Below are 25,678 nucleotides of genomic sequence, written 5' to 3' on the forward strand. Positions count from 1 at the left end.
TTTTCACAATACGCCAAATTTTGGAATCGACACACATCACCTCTTCGTCGCTTTTAAAGCCGCCTTCGACAGCACGAAAAGGAGTTGCCTATATGCCGCTATGTCTGAATTTGGTTTCCCCGCAATACTTATACGGCTGTGCAAAATGACGTTGAGCAACACCATCAGCTTAGTCAGAATTTGGAAGGACCTCTCCGAGCCGTTCGAAACTAAACGAGGTTTCAAACAGGGTGACCCCCCTCGTGCGATTTCTTTAATTTAATGCTGGACAAAATTATACTAGCTGCAGAACTTAACCGCTCTGGAACAATATTCTATAAAATCGTGCAATAACTGGCATATGCTGATGATATTGATATCATCGGCCTAAACACCCGCGCCGTTAGTTCTGCTTACTCCAAAATAGAAAAAGAAGCGGCAAAGATGAGTTTGATGGTGAATGAGGACAAAACGAAGTACCTGCTGTCATCGAGTAAACAGTCAGAGCATATGCGCCTTGGCAAACACGCTATTGTTGGCAGCCATAATTTCGAAATAGTGACGGACTTCGTTTATTTGAGAACCATCATCAACACTAGCAGCAACATCAGCTCTGAAATCCAGCGAAGAATCACTCTTGCCAATAAGTGCTACTTTGGACTAGGTGGGCAATTGAAAAGTAAAGTCCTCTCTCGGCAAACGAAAATCATACTCTACAAGTCACTTATCGTTCCCCTCCTGCTATATGCTGCAGAAGCATGGACCATGGCAACATCATAGGAAACGGCTGTAGGAGTGTTCGAGAGAAAAGTTCCGAAGAAGATTTAGCGATGAGCTGTACGAGCTATACGCAGACATCAACATAGTCCAGCGAATTAAACGCAGCGGCTGCGCTGGCTAGGCCATGTTATGCGAATGAAAAATGACGCTCCGGCCAAGAAAGTGTTTCTATCGGAACCCGCCTATGAAAGCAGAGGTAGAGCGCGGCCCCCACTCCGTTGGAAGGACCAGGTGGAAAACGATTTAAGCTCCCTTGGTGTGACCAATTGGCGCCGGTTAGCAGAGAGAAGGAGCGACTGGTGGGCCTTGTTGGACGGTCACAACCGTTTAAACGGTTAAGCGCCAATGAAGTTAGATAGAGGAAGACATCCCTCAAGATGTGCACTATGACTCTCGGCGAAAAAGGCCCTATGAGCTGGAGTCGATGCATTGCCATATTTTGCTGTCTTGGGAATACCTAAATTATTGCGGTGCTGGAAAGTGGAATATTACTTTAGGTACCTAAAATTTAGGCGAACTCGCACCCAGCCTTAATTCTGTTCTTTAACTCTATTTCGTTTGTCATATTATAAACAGAGTTCACCGTAACATTGTTTAAAATATTTGCCATTATTTTGCATAGGCCCTATGATGGGGATCTAATTGCTCCTAATTGCATATCGGACTTTTTTATTTTTCCCTCCCTTGTTTACATTTTCCCATTTATTTCCTGTTCTTTTTGGTTTGGTCTTTCATTATTCTAGTCTGTAACTAACGAAGGAATTGCAGATTATACCTCCCCACTGCAAATGTAGTTTTATTTGTTATAACAGTATTCTTCCTCTGATACAAGTTTCTTCTTTTTATACTCAGCTAAGCAAAGCTCACAAAGTAAGTTACTTACTTACTTAATTGGCGCTTACCGTTTAAACGGTTATGGCCATCCAACAACGCGCGCCAGTCGCTCCTTCTCTCATCCAACCGGCGCCAATTGGTCACACCAAGGGAGCTTAAATCGTTTTCCACCTGGTTCTTCGAGCGGAGTGGGCGCCGCACTCTACCTCTGATTCCATAGGCGGGTTCCGATAGAAACACTTTCTTGGCCGGAGCGTCATCTTCCATTCACATAACATGGCCTAGCCAGCGCAGCCGCTGCGTTTTAATTCTCTGGACTATGTTGATGTCTGCGTATAGATCGTACAGCTCATCGTTAAATCTTCTTCGGTACTCGCCATCGCTAACGCGTAGAGGTCCATAAATCTTTCGAAGAACTTTTCTCTCGAACACTCCTACAGCCGTTTCATATGATGTTGCCATGGTCCATGCTTCTGCAGCATATAGCAGGAGGGGAACGATAAGTGACTTGTAGAGTATGATTTTCGTTTGCCGAGAGAGGACTTTACTTTTCAATTGCCCACCTAGTCCAAAGTAGCACTTATTGGCAAGAGTGATTCTTCGCTGGATTTCAGAGCTGATGTTGCTGCTAGTGTTGATGATGGTTCTCAAATAAACGAAGTCCTTCACTATTTCGAAATTATGGCTGCCAACAATAGCGTGGTTGCCAAGGCGCATATGCGCAGACTGTTTACTCGATGACAGCAGGTACTTCGTTTTGTCCTCATTCACCATCAAACCCATCTTTACCGCTTCTTTTTCCATTTTGGAGTAAGCAGAACTAACGGCGCGGGTGTTTAGGCCGATGATATCAATATCATCAGCATATGCCAGTTATTGCACGATTTTATAGAATATTGTTCCAGAGCGGTTAAGCTCTGCAGCTAGTATAATTTTGTCGAGCATTAAATTAAAGAAATCGCACGAGAGGGGGTCACCCTGTTTGAAACCTCGTTTAGCTTCGAACGGCTCGGAGAGGTCCTTCCAAATTCTGACTAAGCTGATGGTGTTGCTCAACGTCATTTTGCACAGCCGTATAAGTATTGCGGGGAAACCAAATTCAGACATAGCGGCATATAGGCAACTCCTTTTCGTGCTGTCGAAGGCGGCTTTAAAAGCGACGAAGAGGTGATGTGTGTCGATTCCAAAATTTGGCGTATTGTGAAAATCTGGTCGGTGGTAGATTTACCAGGGCTGAAGCCGCACTGATAAGGTCCAATCAGCCGATTCACGGTGGGCTTCAGTCTTTCGCACAATACACTTGACATGACCTTATAACTATGCGATGTTAAGAAGGCTGATTCCGCGATAGTTGGAGCAGTTTTTTTGTTCCTTGGTTTTAGCCGCGCGGAGGCGGTGCGTATTTTGGCTGCGACGAGATAATGGTCCGAAACGATGTTAGGTCCTCGGATCGTGCACACATCTAAAACAATAGAGGCGTGCTATCCGTCTATCACAACGTGATCGATCTGATTGCGAGTATTTCGATCAGGGTAAAGCCATGTAGTTTGATGTATCTTTTTATACTCAGCGGAGCAGAGCTCACAGAGTATATTAACTTTGTTCGCATAACGGTAATCCGTAACGGCATAAACTAATCGAGATAGATATAGACTTCTATATATCAAAATGATTAGGGCGAAAAAAGAAATTTATTTAGCCATGTCCGTCCGTCCGTAAACACGATAACTTGAGTAAATTTTGAGGTATCTTGATGAAATTTTGTATGTGAGTTTCTGGGCGCCCATTTCAGATCGGTATTTAAAATGAACGAAATCGGACTATAACCAAGCCCACTCTTTCGATATCGAAAATTTCGAAAAACCGAACAAGTGCGATAATTCATTACCAAAGACGGATAAAATAAGGAAACTTGGTAGGTGCGTTGAACCTATGACGCAAAATAGAAAATTAGTAAAACTTTGGACAATTAGCGTGGGACCGCCCACTTTTAAAAAAAAGTAATTTAAAAGTTTTGGAAGCTGTTATTTGGCAGTCGTTGAAGATATCATGATGAAATTTGGCAGGCACGTTACTCCTATTACTGTATGTGTGCTAAAGAAAAATTAGAAAAATCGGGTGACGAACACGCCCACTTTTAAAAAAAAAATTTTTAAGTCAAATTTTAACAAAAAATTTAATATCTTTACAGTATATAAATAAATTATGTCAACATTCATCCCCAGTAATGATATGGTGCAACAAAATTCAAAAATAAAAAGAAATAAAAGAAAATTTCAAATGGGCGTGGCTCCGCCCTTTTTCATTTAATTCGTCTAGAATACTTTTAATGCCATAGTCGAACAAAAATTTACCAATCCTTGTGAAATTCGGCAGGGGCATAGATTCTTTGACGGTAACTGTTTTCTGTGAAAATGGGCGAAATCGGTTGAAGCCACGCCCAGTTTTTATACACCGTCGGCTGCCTGTCCTTCCCCTCGACCGTTAACATGATAACTTGAGCAAAAAACGATATATCTTTACTAAACTTAGTTCGCGTACTTAACTGAACTCACTTTATCTTGGTATAAAAAATGACCGAAATCGGACTATAACCACGCCCACTTTTTGGATATCAAAAATTACGAAAAATGAAAAAAATGTCATAATTCTATATCAAATATGAAAAAAGGGATGAAAAATGGTAACTGGATTGGTTTATTGACGCAAAATATAACTTTAGAAAAAACTTTGTAAAATGGGTGTGACACCTACCATATTATGAAAAAGTTATGCAGGGCGAAATCAAAAGCAGGTACTTCGTTTTGTCCTCATTCACCATCAAACCCATCTTTACCGCTTCTTTTTCTAGTTTGGAGTAAGCAGAACTAACAGCGCCGGTGTTTAGGCTGATGATATCAATGTCATCAATATACGCCAGTAATTGCACGCTTTTATAGAATATTATTCCATAGCGGTTAAGTTCTGCAGCTAGTATAATTTTGTCCAGCATTAAATTAAAGAAATCGCAGGATAGGGGGTCACCCTGTTTGAAACCTCGTTTAGTTTCGAACGGCTCGGAGAGGTCCTTCCAAATGACGGTGTTGCTCAACGTCATTTTGCACAGCCGTATAAGTATTGCGGGGAAACCAAATTCAGACATAGCGGCATATAGGCAGCTCCTTTTCGTGCTGTCGAAGGCTGCTTTAAAACCGACGAAGAGGTGATGTGTGTCGATCCTTTATTCGCGGGTTTTTTCCAAGATTTGGCGTATTGTGAAAATCTGGTCGATGGTAGATTTACCAGGGCTGAATCCGCACTGTTAAGGTCCAATCAGCCGATTCACGGTGGGCTTCAATCTTTCGCACAATACACTTGACAGGACCTTATAACTATGCGATGTTATGAAGGCTGATTCCGCGATAGTTGGTGCATTTTTTTTGTTCCTTGGTTTTAGCCGCGCGGAGGCGTATGCTTATTTTGGCTGCGACGAGATAATGGTCCGAGTCGATGTTAGGTCCTCGGATCGTGCGCACATCTAAAACACTAGAGGCATGCCGTCCGTCTATCACAACGTGTTCAATCTCTTTGCGAGTATTTCGATCAGGGGAAAGCCATGTAGCTTGATGTATCTTTTTATACTCAGCTGAGCAGAGCTCACAGAGTATATTAACTTTGTTCGCATAACGGTAATCCGTAACGGCATAAACTAATCGAGATACATATCGACTTCTATATATCAAAATGATCTGGGCGAAAAAAGAAATTTATTTAGCCATGTCCGTCCGTCTGTCCGTCCGTCCGTAAATACTTAACTTGAGTAAATTTTGAGGTATCTTGATGAGATTTGGTATGTGAGTTCCTGGGCGCTCATTTCAGATCGGTATTTAAAATGAACGAAATCGGACTACAACCACGCCCACTTTTTCGATATCGAAAATTTCGAAAAACCGAAAAAGTGTGATAATTCATTACCAAAGACGGATAAAGTGAAGAAACTTGGTAAGTGCGGAAATTAGTAAAAGTTTGGACAATGAGCGTGGCACAGCCCATTTTAAAAAGAAGGTAATTTAAAAGTTTTGCAAGCTGTTATTTGGCAGTCGTTGAAGATATCATGATGAAATTTGGCAGGCACGTTACTCCTATTACTGTATGGGTGCTAAATAAAAACTAGAAAAATCGGGTGAAGAACACGCCCACTTTAAAAAAAAAATTTTTTTAAGTCAAATTTTAACAAAAAATGTAATATCTTTACAGTATATAAGTAAATTATGTCAACATTCAACCCCAGTAAAGATATGGTGCAACAAAATTAAAAATTAAAAGAAAATTTTAAAATGGGAGTGGCTCCGCCCTTTATCATTTAATTTTTCTAGGATACTTTTAATGCCATAAGTCGAAGAAAAATTTACCAATCATTGTGAAATTTGGTAGGGGCTTAATTCTAGGACGATAACTGCTTTCTGTGAAAAATGGCGAAGTCGGTGAAGCCACGCCCAGTTTTTATACACCGTCGACTGTCTGTCCTTCCGCTCGGCCCTTAACACGATAACTTTAGCAAAAATCGATATATCTTTACTAAACTTAGTTCACGTACTTATCTTTCAACTCACTTTATCTTGGTATAAAAAATGGGCGAAATCCGACTATGACCACACCCACTTTTTCGATATCGAAAATTGCGAAAAATGAAAAAAATGCCATATTTCTATACCAAATATAAGAAAAGAGATGAAACATGGTAATTGGATTGGTTTGTTGACGCAAAATATAACTTTAGAAAAAACTTTGTAAAATGGGTGTGATACCAAGAAAATGAAAAAGTTCTGGAGGGCGAAATCAAAAGCCCTCTTGGCAGGAATACTGTTCGTGGTATTACATATAAAAATTAATTAGCGGTACCCGACACATGATGTTCTGGGTCACCCTAGTCCAAATTTTGGTCGACATCTCGAAAACGCCTTCATATATACAACTAAGGGCCACTCCCTTTTAGAACCCTCATTAATACCTTTAATTTGATACCCATAACGCACGAACACATTCTAGAGTCACCCCTGGTCCACCCTTATGGCAATATCTCCAAAAGTCGCCCACCTATAGAACTAAGGCCCACTACGTTTTAAATACTCATTAACACCTTTCATTTGATACCCATATCGTACAAACGCATTCTAAACTCACGCCTGGTCCCCCTTTATGGCGATATCTCGAAAAGTAGTCCACCTATAGAACTAAGGCCCACTCCCTTTTAAAATACTCACTAACACCTTTCATTTGATACCCATATCGTACAAACACGTTCTAGAGTCACACCTGGTTAACCTTTATGGCGATATCCCGAAATGGCGTCCACCTATAGAACTATGGCCTACTCCCTTTTAAAATACTCTTTAATACCTTCCATTTGAAACCCATGTCATACAAACACATTCCAGGGTTACCCTATGTTCATTTTGCTAAATGGTGATTTTCCCTTATTTTGTCTCCACAGCGCTCAGGTGAGTACGTAATGTTCGGTTACACCCGAACTTAGCTTTCCTTATTTGTTATTTATTTATTTATTTTTTTTTTTTATCAATGTAATGTATTTATTTATTACGGCTTTCCTAAGCCTAACTTAAATCTATTTTACATGTTTATAATTGTCTTCTGGACTATGCAATCTAGAATAGTTACATCTATGTCCTACCTTGGAGTACTATGGATGGGAGACTTCCAGATCATGCGAACAAAGCGTTGTGCTTGTGTAGTATGTAGGCATTTTACGCATGTTAGTAAAGCGCGAAGGCAACATCTGCACGGCGATGCACTGAGTTAATCGAGTGATGCGCTTCAGTATGTGCTTCGGCAACCTTTTTTGTATGCGTACAAGAGCTTGGAAGTCTTGGCGCTACATAGCAATATAGAGTATAGTTTCGCTGCACTTCTATCGATGCTATGGAAGTCCGCCTGTCCAGCACTAAATTGGTAGTGTTCTGCAATAATTGTACAATTTTTGTTTAAATTTATTGGAATGACATGATTTAGTATCATTCGGTAGTTCATTATAGGATTTAAGACCTTTATAATACAGATTACATTTGTCTGCTTCAGTTTTATAAGCCGGCATATTAAAATCATTTTTATTACGAGTATTTACAGAGTGTATATCTTTTACATATTTTATATTCGTCCTCAAATACGCAGGCAAAGTTCCTTCTATTATGTTTTTAATAAATTTTATGGTATAATAAAAAAGTTGCTGTCTAATGCTAAGCCAATTAAGAGAGCATAGCATGTCTCTGATAGGTGTGTCATACCGTTTTTTGAGAATGAATCTCATAGCGCGGTTCTGTTGCTTTTGTAGCTTGTATATCTGACTATCTCGCAAGATGAAAAATATAGTTGGGCAATAAATAAAATGAGGTTCGATTATAGATCTGTAGACGATGATTTTATACCTTCTATTTAAATATTTGCAGGTTCGTTTTGTAAAATATAACTTTTTCGCTATTTTTCCTACCGTATAATCCACGTGCTCGTTGAAATTCAGCTTATCATCTATTTTTATTCCCAAGTATTTTAAGGTGCTGACTTTTTCAATTAGTTCGTTATTTATATTTAAGTTTTGTAGCTCACTGTTTTGAAAATTGCGTCTAGATATAACCATAAATTTCGTTTTATTGACATTCACTTTTAGTCTGTTTACGCATAACCAACCATATACGCTGTTAAGATCTTCTTGCAGCTTAGCATATATTTCAGTAATATTGTAATTAGTGACCAGTTCAGACAAAAATTGCACAGATTTGACTCACAACAACCAACATCATCGTGGGACAATTTCCTGCCACTACAAAAACACAAACAGGTACCATATTCACCAGTAGATCGCCACTCCGACCCTACGCGATCTCAGCTACATTATCGCGGTTATACATACATATATGTACGCAGATGCGCATTTCATATGCATTAAAAATGGAAAAACAAAATTGTAGTGAAATCAAAAATTTTGTTTATTTTTAAAGCTTAACTTTTCAATTAAGGTTGCAAAGTATGCTCAAAAAGAAAAAACAATTTTTCTTTTGCACTGCCTTACCGACAGTTTCCAGTGATTTAGATTTTTTCGGTATTTAGGTAGCAATTTAGGCAAACTCGCACACAACCTAACAATACCTATATATGGTATGATGAGAAATTAATCTTTTTCAATATAGTCTCACTTTTCACCATTTCAACACAGCCGGCACTTGAAATTATACCAAAAACATGGATCTTAATAAAAAAACATATTTCAAGTCCAACGACAAGGTATACTCCCAGCTTAAAGGAATACCAATGGGATCCCCTCTGTCGCCAGTCATCGCAGACATAAGAATGGAAGAGTTATTGGACACCAGAACGGCAAAACTTAGTCGTAGGCCGAGGGTAGTTTCAACATACGTTGAAGACCTCTTTGCCGTTATACACGAGGACGAGGTACAAATCAGTCCCATTGCGTTAAATTATTTTCATAGAAACATTAAGTTTACAATAGAGTTAGAAGAAGACGAAAATTTTGCTTATTTCGATTCAATGGTAACTAATTAAAGGAACAATCTAAAGTTTAAGTGTTATCGGGAACCAACATCGTCTGGACGAATCATTAAATTCCACTCCATACACCCGAAGTCGATGACATTGAATACAGCTATATAAGACGAATGTTGCAGATACCAGACCAAAAGTACCACACTGAAATTATAGCAAATGCAACTTCTTTACTAAAGAATCTGAAACGTTCTCATAAAAACCTTGATAAAAAATCGAGATCTGTAACGTGTGTACCTTGATTATCAAAACGCTTCACGAAATCGGATTGCCACAACAAAGAAAAGGTCAAAATTGCCCACAAATCTTCGAGTACATTAAAATATGTATTTAACTAAACAAGGTCCACGATACCCAAAGTTGAAAAAAGCAATATAATTTAAAAAATTACATGTAATGGTAAAACCAATGAACCACGTAACAGCATTTATGTAGGGACAACTAAGGCCAAATTCAAACCCAGATAGGCGCAACATAAGTCCGACGGAAAACGGGGTAAATCTTCGCACATTCAAAAAACAGCTCTCACGGTCCATTGTAAAGCTAGCGGCCACGTACCAAACTTTTAGAAAGCAAGTGTAATCTAACAACGAGAAAACCATACCAAACGCTTTACATAGGAAATGCTGCATATCACCAATACACCGACGAACATTAGAGTCTAATGATTACACTCAACTAAAAAAGTGACCACTGCACATACATCCTCAAACAATTACTTGCAAACGAAAGGACAGTGTAGAACTCCACGTGACGGTGTACGGACCTGTAAAAATACAAAATATTAAACGGTTTTATTTAGCTTGAGTTGACAGGCTGCACGGCCGCACGGCCGTTGTGAACGAATCTTGTAATTGAAATTTAAGTACCTTTCCGATAAGCTACAAGCATGAAACTTGGAATATAGTTCAGAACCCGATGACAATGCAATAATAAGAAAGAAAATCGCCGCTAGGTGGCGGAAGGATCGAGATATTCACAAAAATCATATTTGTGGTCCGATTTTGCCCATATTTGGAACAGATAATACATACATACATGAATAGAAAGCGACCTATGATGCCCGATTTGGCTCGTATTTGGAACAAATATTGCATACAGTCCGGTAGAAGTGACATCAAAATATTTTGGAGTTGGAGGAGGGACAAGCATACGTGGCGCAGAGTCGAGTAAAGTCTTTGGAAGGATTATGTATTGAGGACTTAGGTTGTAACAAATTGTCAGGAAAGAGTCCTTGTAATAATGAGTCACTAAATGAACTAAATAGAATGGGAAATAATAGGCAATTAAATAAAGACTAAAAACTTGAAAATAAAATAATTAAAAAACTAGAATCCTTGGCCGTAACAGTTACACAATTTAATTTTTTTTTATTCAATTTTCTCCATTTTGTAGAAAGCTTTTTCTATAGCCAAGGAAAAAAAACCTTGGTTTTTGAGAAAGTTATTTGTCTAGATTAAGGTAAGAGTTTCTTTGGCGCAAAATCAATCCAACTTTTTCTTTGTTTTCAAGAGTTTTTAGGAAATGTTTTTTGAGTGCGACCACTTTTCATAACACTACAAGTGTCAAGAGATTGAAACTAAATGAACTGTTCGATAGAAGCTCTCAGCTCAGTATATAATGTTCGGTAATACATGGCGCCGTGGCGTGGTGGTAGCGTGCTCCGCATATCCCTTCGAAGATCCTAGGTTCAACTCCCGGGCAAAGCAAGATCAAAAATTTAGAAACAGGTTGTTACAATTTGAAATATTTTTCTAAGCGGGATCGCCTTCGGGAGTGATTTGGCAAACACTCCGAGTGTATTTCTGCTATGAAAAGCTTATTAGTGAAAACTCATCTGCCTAGCAGATGCCTTTTGCAGTCGTCCCTCCAATTTGTCGGAAAAATTAAAAAGTGGCACGACGCATATTTGAAGTGAAGCTCGGCCTAAATTCCCTCATAGGTATATCGCGCCTAATATTTAGTTATTTCAAACCAGATCTTACACACCCTTACTTACTTTTTGTATATTTTTCATTATTTTGAAAAACTATGTAATTCTATATATGTATGTTCTTTTTCCTTTTCAGGTGTATATATAGATCTGTTGCATGCTAACACGCCAACATACAGGGGTTATTAAAACAAGAAATGCTTACATACTAGCATATGTAAACTGAGATAAGTGTGTATGTATAAGTCATGAAATTTAAACTGTGAAACCGGCTGTTATAGGATTTCTGTCCTGCATGCAATGATTTTATGATATCGAACTTTGGAAAAAAAGCAACATAAACATGCATATCTAATATTGCAATTACATACCTAGTTAATATACCTACAAGAATGAACAAACATACAACAAAATTTTAAGTAAGTACAAAAAGAACAAGTCAAACACAATGAAAAATGGGCATAATGAAGGTAAATAAGATCGAAGGATATTTTCTCTTGGTTTGAAGTATTTGTTACAAACAAATGTCTGCCAACTAGGGGCAAGATAATCTGGTAACAAACTGATTAGCAAATAATGTAATTGAAATTGAGAATGAAGGAATATTACAACATGCGACCAAAGGATCGCAGAGATGTTTGGAGCTTATTTAACAATAATCCTATACAATTTGCATATGGTAACCCGATGCGATATTCAATAAAGTCCTTTGAAATGTTATTTAATTACACAGAACCAACAGACTCTATAAAAGAGGTGTTCCTGAAAACTTACTAAAGTTTTTTGACACGCATGGAAGGTGGCCTCCTTGCCAAAAAATTTAACTCGATTTTGAAATGACTCGGCTAGATTCGCTTATTGTGAAACTCCATAAATATTCCTGCCAGCAATATTTTCCAACAAAAGCCCAATTAAATAGAAATTGGTTCATTGTTCCGCTGGCTGCACGAAAATAAACAAATCCTGCAAGCTTCCAGATCACTGCAGTATCTACTGGAGGAGAATAGCTTAAGCTGCAGATTCGTCAAATTTCATATTGACAGTCAAGCGGAAATTAAGGAAAGATCGCGCATAGAACCACATCTAAAAGTTTGTGAAAGTGAAAGAGTCCCTCGAAAGTATCGTATGACTCCTAGATATTTTGTACTTTGTTTCTCTAGCAGGGTTTGCCAAGCATACGATTCTTATTATTAGTCATGGATTGATGACATGTACCAATACCCTGCCTTGAGGCGTGACACTGTTCAACGATTTCGTTTAGTCATATAGCCCCACTTGCGAAGTAATTTTCCTGCATCTCAAAATGCAACCAAAGCTACTTGTTAAGGCGGAATGTATTTCAGTGAAATGTCACTATCAAGGACCCACCAGTCTTACTTCCTTATATGACGTTCTGAGCTCAACGTGATATTCAACAAGATATTTTATTTTGGACCAACTTATAGTAATACTAGCAGACCCGGCAGACGTTGTTCTGCCCTAAATTTGGCCTATCTGCATACATTTCATAAGATTTTTACGACTCTGCCCTACCCCTCTACACTTTTTCCTAATCTTTTTATTCACTCCTCCCTCCGTCTTTTTCGCTTTATCTCCATCTTTCTCATTCTATCTCTTTCTCAGTCTCCTTCTCTCTCAAGTTTTTCTCCTTCTTCTTCATCTCTTATTGCCACTCCCAGAGGGTGGTATGTATTTTGTTCCGGTCCCATCCCGGGTCTCAATCCCAGTCCCACTCCGAGTCTCAGTGTCAGTCCCAGTCCTAGTCCTAATCCCAGTCCCAGTCCGTCTCTGGTATACTTCCCGGAATAAAGCATCGTAAATACTAATATCGAATAGGACGTATGTAAACAGGTATGTGGGTATTATTAATTCTTGTCTTTATTTCGGCTTCGCATGCATATTTTTCAGTATTGCCAGGTTGATGCAACTAAATCGAATATCACAATGAACTTTAGAGCTCTCAGCAAAAGCTTTCATTTGATATCCATAATACACACACACTCTATGAGTATCCGGGTCCATGTTTTGGCCTATATCTCGAGACCCTAGTCACTCAGCGGTGTAAAACTTACTCTGTATTATAGTACACATCAACAGCTTCAATTTGATACCCATAAAGTAAAAACACATTCTAGGTGTATCCGGGTCCACGTTTTGGGCTATATCTGGAGACCCTAGCCTCCCAGTTGTATTAAAATTATCCTGTACTATAGCACTCATCAACAGCTTTCATTTGATATCCATATTGTATATACATTCCAGGGGTACCCTTTTCCACGTTTCGGGTTATATCTCGAGACCCTAGCCTCCCAGTTGTATGAAAATTATCCTGTACTATAGCACTCATCAACAGCTTTCATTTGATATCCATATTGTATAAACACATTCTAGGGGTACCCGGGTCCTCGTTTTGGGCTATATCTCGAAACCCTAGCCTCCCAGTTGTATGAAAATTATCCTGTACTATAGCACTCATCAACAGCTTTCATTTGATATCCATATTGTATAAACACATTCTAGGGGTACCCGGGTCCACGTTTTGGGCTATATCTCGAAACCCTAGCCTCCCAGTTGTATGAAAATTATCCTGTACTATAGCACTCTTCAACAGTTTTCATTTGACATCCATATTGTATAAACACATTCTAGAGGTACCCGGGTCCACGTTTTGGGCTATATCCTATATACCCTAGTCTCCCAGTTGTATGAAAATTATCTTGTACTATAGCACTCATCAACAGCTTTCATTTGATATCCATATTGTATAAACACATTCTAGGGGTACCCGGGTCCACGTTTTGGGGTATATCTCGAGACCCTAGCCTCCCAGTTGTATGAAAATTATCCTGTACTATAGCACTCATCAACAGCTTTCATTTGACATCCATATTGTATAAACACATTCTAGGGGTATCCGGGTCCACGTTTTGGCCTATATCTCGAGACCCTAGTCACCCAGGGGTATGAAAATTATCCTGTACTATAGCACTTATCAACAGCTTTCATTTGATATGCATATTGTATAAGCACGTTCTAGGGGTAGGTACCCGGGTCCACGTTTTGGTCTCAAGACCCTAGACACGTAGCGAAAAAAAAGGTAGACGTTGGCCGATTCTCGGACCTAACCAATACGCTCACAAAATTTCATGAGAATCGGTACAGAGGTTTCGGACGAGTTCAGCCTCTAAAACCGTGACAGAAGAATTTTATATATTAGATTTTTAAATTTTCTTTAATGTATGTATGTATGTATACACACACCGAAACAGGGACTCGCCACCTTCCGTTATGGTGCGCCATCCTTTATATTTTTGACCACCTCTGGTGGAGGCTTCATTTTATTATACATATTATGTTATGTTTGGCCTTCTCCCCGTTTTGGTTCGCTACCTCCTCTAACATTTCATCCATAGACTATAAAAAGAGTTTTTAAATGAAGATTCCTATACGTTTCCGACATATATACCTTTTGGTTTTTTTTACACACATCCGGGCTATTGTTGTTATAGTTGCTTTTTCTGAGAAAGTTTTTAAGGATTATGGCAGCACTCGAATGCACACATACTGAAATGCAATTTCATCGGCTAGGAAGGCATTTTACTCGTCTACAATTTGTATGTACAGGTTTTACGAGTCGTACGTGCATTGCACGCAAAGCAATGCAGTTTTATGAGCCACAAAAAATTGCAAGTGTCGTTGGTATGTAGGAGGTAAATAATGCCCCTATTACCGTTTACAGCTCAACTCTGGTTGGGTTGAAATTTTGCAATTTGGTATTACAAATTACAACTCAACCTTTCAAAAAAATGTCGGTTGAGTTGTCTTTTTATGGCATTACCGTATACAACCTTGTGTTGGTGTATCTGTCAAAGACGTCAAAATCTTACAACTGATTACTAACAGTTGTCTCATGCAATTTTTTTGTTTTGAAAAAATGTAACGTTTTACAGGACGGTTCACCACCTAATTCTTAACAAAAATTTTCAAAGTTGGTATCAAAAGACATGTTTCGACCTCCGATCTAAGAATCCGAAAGAAAAATTGAAAATTTAATTTCTGACGTATCAATTCGGTTCAAATTTTCATGCCGTCGTTGTATTTTGCTAGATATTTTGTATTGCGGCCACCGTGGTGTGATGGTAGCGTGCTCCGCCTATCACACCGTATGCCCTGGGTTCAACTCCCGGGCAAAGCAACATCAAAATTTTAGAAATAAGATTTTTCAATTAGAAGAAAATTTTTCTAAGCGGGGTCGCCCCTCGGCAGTGTTTGGCAAGCACTCCGGGTGTATTTCTGCCATGAAAAGCTCTCAGTGAAAACTCATCTGCTTTGCAGATGCCGTTCGGAGTCGGCATAAAACATGTAGGTCCCGTCCGGCCAATTTGTAGGGAAAATCAAGAGGAGCACGACGCAAATTGGAAGAGAAGCTCGGCCTTAGATCTCTTCGGAGGTTATCGCGCCTTACATTTATTTTTATTTTAATGCAGAAAGGCGTTGGACCCACCCAGGGTTATTTTTACAAATCGCGGCCAAAGGCCGCCAATGCAGAAGGATAGGCCGGTAGTTAAATCTTTTTTTAATCAAACAATAATCAACAATTTTGTACACATTTATAGAAAAAGCAACGTTTAAACGAAGGATTACATTGAATAACTTTTTGGCTTCATGGAGCGACATTCCGAAGTTGGACGAGGCTGGTCGCAGTTCGGATGCAGCCGAAATAGGTGAAATTATGCGAACGTCAGTTTTATTGATACTAATCACTACTCCTGGGAATCCTGTTTTAGAGTAAAATATAATTTTTGCTGTTTGAGTTTTAATCCAATTCGCACAAATATGCGCCTCAATAATATCTAAAGCCAGTCCAACACCAAAATCATTTCCATAGCATTTTTGACAGCTGCCATCAGCAAGGAATCAGAGTTTGGCGCATAATTTTAAAATAGGGGTAAAGCTTTCCCTGGAACGTGTTTGCGGAAATGGTGCTTGGTAGTTCCAAGGGATTGGAATGATCACGCCAATGTTTTTCGTATTCGCGACATATCCATCATCAACATTTTCGCCATTATAAAATAGATTTCATATAATATCCGTTTTGATTTTAATAACAAAACTACTTTTGCAAATGCTTAAATTTCCGCCACAAATTGATCAGCTGTTCATTTATCTGTCAAAACATCACTTTCTTAGGTTGGCAACATCAATTCAACTTCAACTGAAATAAGTTGTAATTCGTAATACCAAACAGGAGTTGAGTTGTCTTAAAGTTAAATTGAGTTGTTAACCGTAATAGGGGTACAAAATCAGTTATATAGATGTTGAATATAACAGTACAAAAGGATTGAAGTTATTGAAGCACAGTAACATGCTGTTGTAGTTCTCTGAAAATATATGCAGTTATATGACGGTAATAAGAGAAAATTGGAATATTAAGAATCAAAAGTTTTTTGTACAAGTTTTTTCAGCGTATACCACAACTTAAGCTCAGGTATAATTAACCTACTAAGTTTTTTCATCATCTTAATAAATAATATATAAATTAGGTAATAAATTGCCTAAGCTTTGTTTCCATTGTCGAGCATAAATTGTGTAAGTACTTTGGTAGGATGTACAAGTTTCTTGGGCCCCATACAAAATTCTTTAACTAAGTCAACTTAGTTCGATTTGCAATTATTTTTTCTCTGTGTGTGGCTACTAACATCACCATTAAGCGAAATGAGAGCCCGTGTAAACCCTTTCACTGAAAGTGATGTAATATTAAAATGAGAAACAAAGTACACTGTAGGAATGCCAAAATTATACAAAATAAGCTCATTTCTGAGACCATGTCCCGATTCACCAATGCAAAAGCGATAAGAGTCTTGCATTTAATTTTGTGACGATTTATTAAGGCAGCTTAACTCAATGTCTGGCAATATCAAAGTTCAAAGCCTCGTCGCACCAGCAGTTTTTCATATAGATGTGTTTAACGCAATCCTAGGCATGCTGAATAGATTGCACGTATTTTTATGGAGAACGGCAGATTGAGCGACACTGACACCATCTGACAAGATAAAGTAGCCAGTTTCCAAATTTTGTTGCGAGTAAAGCATAAGAAGAAGAATTCGACATTTGCATTTTGCAAGTGAAATTATTATTCCCAATTGTTGGAACTAACATTTTTTGCAGTTAAAAACTGCAATTTAACGTATGAATAGGACACAGAATGTGTTAGTTTGTATAGTGGGAACGTTTATAATGGTGCTTCGCGCAATTTTGTATGTGAATGGGCAAAGCGAAATAAACTTCAGTTGCCAAGTCTGAAGTTCCTTTATATTTACAAACGCATCATCTTGCGTTATTGTGTCGATGTTACTGACAAGTATAAGATTGCGTTGAAGGCATCTGTATGAAAAACTTCATTGTGGATCGGCCATTATTGCGTCGAGTAACTAAAAGTCGATAATTTACTTTGTTGAACAACGTAATAGATTTACATACATATCCCAATATTTTTAGTTATGATTGACTGGTAGGAGTGAAATTGGGAGTGGAGATGAGAGTTTCAAGCTTGTAAAATGTATGAAAACAGGTATAATTTCAAGCCTAAAATAGTTTATAGCAATGGCTGTGCCCTCAGCCTAATGTTGTTTCCGCCTTGTTATATTTCGATCTAATTCTTTATTTATGTTTTGTAGGAAAGTTTCTTGCACAAAATATTGGGAATATGTTTATTTTCTGTAAATTTTTTTTGGGTGTATACTTTTTAAAGTACTCTTTGTTTAAATACTTTTTTTAGAGAAATAAGTTCCATATTGATTTGGATTGTCATTTCCAAAACCATATTCAACAAGTAAAGGTGTCTAAGTTCGGGTGTAACCGAACATTATATACTCAGCGTGAGCTTCGATTGTACATTTGATTTCAGATCAATTACTTTTCTACATAGCACGTGGCACCGCCCGTTTAAAAAAAATGTCTCCCCATTTCCTCTTACAATAAAGCTTGATAAAACTGTAGTTACCCACCGACGTGTGTAACGTAGGTATACGTATGCCGCACATATGAGCGAAATTTATGGCCGTAGTGGCAACGAAAAAAATGTTGCCATCGATCTGTTTGAATGCATGCATATGGAACCATCAGATTTTTCTATTTTTATTTTTGATGTTGTAAAAGGCTAGAAATAATATTAAATGAGTATAAATAGATTACATATTTATAATCTGGCCTTTTACATAATTCTTTCGAATTATTTTCACAATTTTCCAAACTTTAATTAGGTGTTTTCGCATAAAACTGCAAAAGGTCAAAAATTAGCGCACAAAAATTTACTAGGCAACTCAGTCTACTGAGAGAGCGATCAGCTGACATGTTCTTACGGAAAAATCAAAATTGTTTTGATATCTACGTCAGGGTTGGGAAATGACATTTTATGAATTGTACTAAATCCACTCAAAAATCGTACTTTTTTCGTTCAAATTGTACTGAATTTTTTTGTGTATGGATCTACATTATTACTCATTCACTTTTTTTTACTTTTTAGTACCGAAATAAAAATGCGTGCTTTACCGTCCTGTTCACGAATAATTTTTCTTCTTAGTTCGCATGGTACCACAAGGCAGTTCATACGTGAAAACTACTAGTGGTACCAGGGTATCCCAGCCATGACAACTAGTAATAAAAAACTAATTTTAGTAATAAAAACTAATTTATTAAAAAACCATCTTTATGAAAGTATATTTGAAAAAATGTTCTCTCCTCTTTGTAGACAACTTATTCCTATAGGATGCCACAAAATTTTGTCTCGTTTCTATTTGTAGATTATGTTAAAATGGTTTTTGAATATGCAAATGGTACCCGGGTAGCCATCCATGAACAGGACGGTTAATGTATGTATTCATTTGAAATTAATTTTTCTTTTTATTAAGAAGGAAAAATTTTTTTTAGTTCAATAAGAGTTTTTGGAAAACATAAATATTCTTTTCTCATACATAAAACATATTATTATTATTACATAGTTATATTTTAAATATTTGCATATCTGTATGTATGTTTCTTAATCAAAAAAATTTTCATCCTCGTCAACGATTAAACTTTTTTCACAACTAACTCCCTTATCAATTTGCATATTATAACAACATTGCCCCCTGGTCTTAATAAAATCCTTTTTTTTATCAAAGAAAAAACTCATTCAACAAGTAAACGATTTCTACACCTGGTTTTAATTATATTCTGTATCGAAAATATTCTTTAAACATTCGCTGAAGAATGTGAAATTGATAAAACCCCTGTGCAATTCTGTATATATTTGCAAAAAATGGCTCGTTCAGTTAATTTTTCCATAATCGAACCTTTGCCCAAAACTCAGAAATGGAATGATTTTTAAGAGCACGCAATTCTTCGTGTTCCCACAGGGCTCGATATTCCGAATTAATTTCCTCTATTTTATCAATTTCACATGTAGGAAATAATTTAGCAATCAATAGAACAATGCTAGTTACTTCTCCTGATAAAACAGTTTCAGGAGCAAGCTTTGTGACCCAATTCAAAATTTCATTAACAAAGTCAATTTTCGCCTGTAGGTTTTTACAAAACTCCATGTAAAATATTTTGACGTTTAGTTTAAAATTTTGCATATCTTGTTTTTCCAATAAATTTTTACAAATGAATAGATCTACTTCAGCGCCGCAATATATACTATCATTATCCATATGATTTTTGTTTACATTTATTTTAGAAATAGTAGTGTTATCCAAATATTTTTTTGATTTCAGTGAAAACAGGTGGGTTTCATAAATATGTATGTAGGTACATATTATTTCAAACTTAATGATTGCTTGAAAAATAATATGTGATAAAGACAGTGCTAATCGAACTACTAGTGCAAGTACAAAGATGAAAGGAACGTTGTCGTTTGTTCCAAAGATTATTTAATAAATAATCAGGTTTTTTGTGTTTTCCAAAATGTTATATATATAAAAAGTGGGCGTGGTTATCATACGATTTCGCTCATTTTCAATACCAATCTATTCTGGGTCCAGATAAGCTCGTGTACCAAATTTGGTGATATCTCAATATTTACTCAAGTTATCGTGTTAACGGACAGACAGACAGACGGACGGACATGGCTCAATCAAATTTTTTTCGGTACTGATGATTTTGATATATGGAAGTCTATATCTATCTCGATTCCCTTTATACCTGTACAACCAACCTTTATCCAATCAAAGTTAATAAGCTCTGTGTGCAAAGCACGCTGAGTATAAAAATGGCAGAAAATACATAAAAATAAATAAATATAATTTGCTCCGCCCTCCTTATAAATTGTTTCCTACAAATTGTCGGAAAAGGATTTACATGTTTTATGCCGACTTTAAACGGCACCTGCAAGAGAGAAGATTTTTACTGAGAAAAGGTTCACCCCGCCTATTTATTTATTTATTTATTTATTATTTAAAGTCGACGACAAACTATGGTCGACTGCATAATATAAAAGATATATAAATATACAACTCAAAAGATAAAATTTAAGACATATCGAGATTTCAACAATGTTATATTACAAACAAAGAAATATTAATGAACATTACTATTTAATTTCAAAATATAATAATAATAAGAAATATGAGTAGAAATAAGATTTTATGCCGAAATCTTATACTGGCGGAATGCATCAGATTCCGCTCAGCATGATATCGGAATGCAGTGGATTCCAATCTCCCTGTTGGAATGCATCAAGATTCCAATCAGCATATCATGGGAATCCGGCAGTGCTAAGAGTAGTGTAATGAGGATACGCCATCACAAGGCATAAAAAAGTAACATGACCTGTGTTGTTGGAATGCACCGGATTCCAATCAGCTCGATGCCTGACCCATAAGATTATACTGCCGGAATGCATACGATTCCGGTCAGTGACTCATGAAAAAGCATGTTTTTTACGTTGTTGGAATGCACCAGATTCCAATCAACACAGTACTGTCTTGTTCCTTCTTAATGATACATGTTGATAAGTGTTCCTCCATCCTTAAGCGAAATAGTTCCGGTTTTTTATCGAAGGAATAAAATGCCGGCAAATTAAATTAGCTTGTATCTCTTAAATTAGATAGGCAAGTATTGCATTACGTATAGTGGCAAAAGTACATTCAAGACTGATGCAGCTATACAAGTCATTGTAGTGCGCGCACCAGATAAGAAGAGGATTATTTTTAGCAAAGTTTCGTCGACAAAGGGGTAAATAGAAAGGAACGTAGTGTCTGGATACTCTAGGGGGAACCGCAAAAAACAAGCGGCTGAGGAGGTCCGCGGAATCAATTTCTCCAATAATGAGCTTATGGATGAACAATACCCCCAGTAATATTCTCCGATTTTCCAGAGTGGGTAAGTTAATAAGAAGTCTACTTCTGTATGGAGGAAGGTGGAGACTTGAGTCCCAATTAAGGCCGCGCAATGCAAATATCAAAAATTGCTTTTGAACTGACTCAAGACGCTTTATATGCTTTTGAGAAACAGGGGACCAAACGCATGAGCAATACTCGAGTATTGGACGAACCAGCGATGTGTAAAGAACCTTAGTGAGGTACGGATCATCGAACTCTTTAGCCCATCTTTTAACAAATCCAAGTAAACCCAAAGCTTTGTTGGCTATAGATGAAATATGCTTGTTAAAATTCAATTTCGGATCAAAAAGGACACCTAGATCATTTGCAATAGATATACGCTCCAAAGGCGTACCATCTATTACATAAGATTTCAATGCTGGCTTCACTCGGTGAAATGTCATATGCTTACATTTAGAGCAATTTAAAGCTAGTAAATTTGTTGTGCACCAACATTGGAACGAGTCCAAGTCGGCCTGAAGAAGATCCAAAGAATTCAAATCGGTAGGACAGTAAGTGTAGCAAAGTTTTACATCATCCGCATACATTATAGTATGGGAATATAATATTGTCTGTGGCAAGTCATTAATGAAAAGGGCAAAGAGCAAAGGGCCTAGATGACTTCCCTGGGGTACGCCGGAGGAAACTCCGAACGACTCCGACAGATTGCAATTGAACTGGACTTTTTGGGTCCGGTTAGAAAGATAGCTTTTCAGCCACATTAATAGGTGAAACGGAAAGCCCAGTAAATCAAGCTTATGAATAAGCAACTCATGGTTGACGGTATCAAATGCTTTGCTGAAGTCCGTGTAGATGACATCCGTTTGCTTGTTAGCTAAAAATCCTTCCATAACTATAGAGGTGAATACAAGCAAATTTGTAGTGGTTGACCTTTGACGAATAAAACCGTGTTGGCATGCAGATAAAAGACTAGAACACTGATATTGCAGTTGACTGGTGACAATCTGTTCAAAGAGTTTAGGAATGACTGAAAGTTTAGCAATACCCCTGTAGTTTTCAACTTTTGACCTACTACCTTTTTTATGCAGGGGTATAATAAAAGACTGTTTCCAAAGTGCCGGGAATGACGCAGATCCCAGAGATAGCTCAAATAATTTTAAAATAGGCTCATACATGTTTTCGGCGCAGTACCTAAGCACGCAACTAGGAACACCGTCCGGTCCCGGAGAAAAGGTGGGCTTCAAAGATTGAAGACTCTGAAGAACAATATTACCATCAATAGCAGGATTCCTAATGTAATTTGAGCTATCTAAGTGATAGGGATATTGACCGGAATGAAAACCACTGGGTGAATACGTGAACTTAAAGAACTCAGAAAATAGTTCAGCAACGTCTTCATCAGTGCAAGCTTTTTTACCTCCAGAGGTTAATGAGGAAGGATACCCAGAAGTTTTCCGCTTTGAATTTACGAAACTGTAAAATTTTTTTGGACTTCTAAAAAATTGGGCTTTACAACAACTCAAGTAATTTTTATAACAAAGCTGATTAAGACAAAGCTGATTAAAAAAATGTTTTCTTAATTTTGAAGTTAATTTTCCCTGAGTTTGAGCCCAGACCCACATTATGGCGGCCTTAATTAACAATTTATGAAAGAATGAAATGAAATTTTTTCATTGACTTACAATGCAATTAGTATGTTATAGGTAAAATGGTATAATGGAACTGTTTCCAGTATAACGGCAGTATTAAACGTGACGGTAATACTATGAAGTGCTAATACTGATAACATTAGAAGCGCTATGAGATCACAATTTGTGGCGGTTTGAGTTCCAACAGGGTAGGTAATACATAATATCATATGCGCAATGAAGGGGACTTGAATTTACGTGCATCCTCAAGCAAGTTGAAAGGATTTCAAATTACCGTTGCTGATACCTTACTTTTCTTTACTAATAGAAACCAATTACGAATACTTAAACTTAGCTATGCCCGATGCAAGTCAACGCCAAATTAAGCACCCACAAAGGCTTCACCAAAGCTACAAACATCCATCGATTGTTTGGCATCCTTTCGTGTAATTTGTATCATTTACGCCCCGATTCTAGTGTGCTAACAATATTCTTCACCACGGTAACGAAATCATGTAGCACCTTTTACACTCTTTTGGTATTCTACCCGCGAAAGTAGCCGGATAATTTTTTACCCACAAAAGTAGGTGGTTACATCGAAATAACCACACAACAGCTGTTGTTTAGAAAAATGCAAAACTGAAAAATAAAGAATGGTAAGCGCACATAATTAAAGATAATAGTAAACAAGTAAGGAAGGCTAAGTTCGGGTGTAACCGAACATTACATACTCAGTTGAGAGCTGTGGAGACAAAGTAAGGGAAAATCACCATGTTGTAAAAAGAACCTATGGTAACCCTGGAATGTGTTTTTATGACATGTGTATCAAATGGAAGGTATTAAAGAGTATTTTAAGAGGAAGTGGGCCATAGTTCTATAGATGGACGCCATTAAGGTGGACCAGGGGTGACTCTAGAATTTGTTTGTACTATATGGGTATCAAATGAAAGGTGTTAATGAGTATTTTAAAAGGGAGTGAGCCTTAGTTCTATAGGTGGACGTCTTTTCGGAATATCGTTATAAAAGTGGACCAGGGTTGACTCTGGAATGCGTTTGTACAATATGTGTATCAAACGAAAGGTGTTAATAAGTGTTTTAAAAGGGAGTGGGCCTTAGTTCTATGGGTGGACGCCTTTTCGGGATATCGCCATAAACTTGGACCAGGGTTGACTCTAGAATGCGTTTGTACAATATGGGTATCAAATGAAAGGTGTTAATGAGTATTTTAAAAGGGCGTGGGCCTTAGTTCTATATGTGGACGCCTTTTCAAGATATCGCCATAAAGGTGGACCAGGGGTGACTCTAGAATTTTTTTGTACGATATGGGTATCAAATGAAAGGTGTTAATGAGCATTTTAAAAAGGAGTGGGCCTTAGTTCTATATGTGGACGCCTTTTCGAGATATCGCCATAAACGTGGACCAGAGTTGACTCTAGAATGCGTTTGTACAATATGGGTATCAAATGAAAGGTGTTAATGAGTATTTTAAAAGGGCGTGGGCCTTAGTTCTATAGGTGGATGCCTTTTCAAGATATTGCCATAAAGGTGGATCAGGGGTGACTCTAGAATTTGTTTGAACAATATGGGTATCAAATGAAAGGTGTTAATGAGTAATTTAAAAGGGCGTGGGAATTAGTTCCATAGGTGGACGCCTTTTCAAGATATCGCCATAAAGGTGGAACAGGGGTGACTCTAGAATTTCTTTGAACGATATGGGTATCAAATGAAAGGTGTTAATGAGTATTTTAAAAGGGAGTGAGCCTTAGTTCTATATGTGGATTCCTTTTCAAGATATTGCCATAAAGGTGGATCAGGGGTGACTCTAGAATTTGTTTCAACAATATGGGTATCAAATGAAAGGTGTTAATGAGTATTTTAAAAGGGCGTGGGAATTAGTTCCATAGGTGGACGCCTTTTCAAGATATCGCCATAAAGGTGGACCAGGGGTGACTCTAGAATTTCTTTGAACGATATGGGTATCAAATGAAAGGTGTTAATGAGTATTTTAAAAGGGAGTGAGCCTTAGTTCTATATGTGGATGCCTTTTCGAGATATCGCCATAAAGGTGGGCCAGGGGTGACTCTAGAATTTTTTTGTACGATATGGGTATCAAATGAAAGGTGTTAACGAGCATTTTAAAAAGGAGTGGGCCTTAGTTCTATATGTGGACGCCTTTTCGAGATATCGCCATAAAGGTGGACCAGGGGTGACTCTAGAATTTCTTTGAACGATATGGGTATCAAATGAAAGGCGTTAATGAGTATTTTAAAAGGGCGTGGGCCTTAGTTCTATAGGTGGATGCCTTTTCAAGATATTGCCATAAAGGTGGATCAGGGGTGACTCTAGAATTTGTTTGAACAATATGGGTATCAAATGAAAGGTGTTAATGAGTATTTTAAAAGGGCGTGGGCCTTAGTTCCATAGGTGGACGCCTTTTCAAGATATCGCCATAATGGTGGACCAGGGGTGACTCTAGAATTTGTTTGAACGATATCGGTATCAAATGAAAGGCGATAATGAGTATTTTAAAAGGGAGTTGGCCTTAGTTCTATAGGTGGATGCCTTTTCGAGATATCGCCATAAAGGTGGGTGACTCTAGAATTTTTTTGTACGATATGGGTATCAAATGAATGGTGTTAATGAGTATT

The 25,678-nt window shown here is 37.6% G+C and overlaps 1 protein-coding gene across 4 annotated transcripts in view; it reads left to right on the forward strand.

Annotated features, from left to right (window-relative positions):
- The window catches only part of dpr11 (defective proboscis extension response 11), an 836,108-nt gene that overhangs the window by 218,628 nt on the left and 591,802 nt on the right, over positions 1-25,678 (forward strand). For 3 of the 4 annotated variants that reach the window (XM_067761430.1, XM_067761403.1, XM_067761413.1), the window contains exon 2: positions 11,217-11,499. The exons of the other annotated variant lie outside the window; for it this stretch is intronic. The gene's annotated coding sequence lies outside the window, so the exon portion shown is untranslated. The remainder of the gene's footprint in view (positions 1-11,216; positions 11,500-25,678) is intronic. 4 annotated transcript variants of the gene reach the window in all.

This window comes from Eurosta solidaginis, chromosome 1 (assembly GCF_040869045.1).
Source record: "Eurosta solidaginis isolate ZX-2024a chromosome 1, ASM4086904v1, whole genome shotgun sequence".
NCBI classification, from domain to species: Eukaryota; Metazoa; Arthropoda; class Insecta; order Diptera; family Tephritidae; genus Eurosta; species Eurosta solidaginis.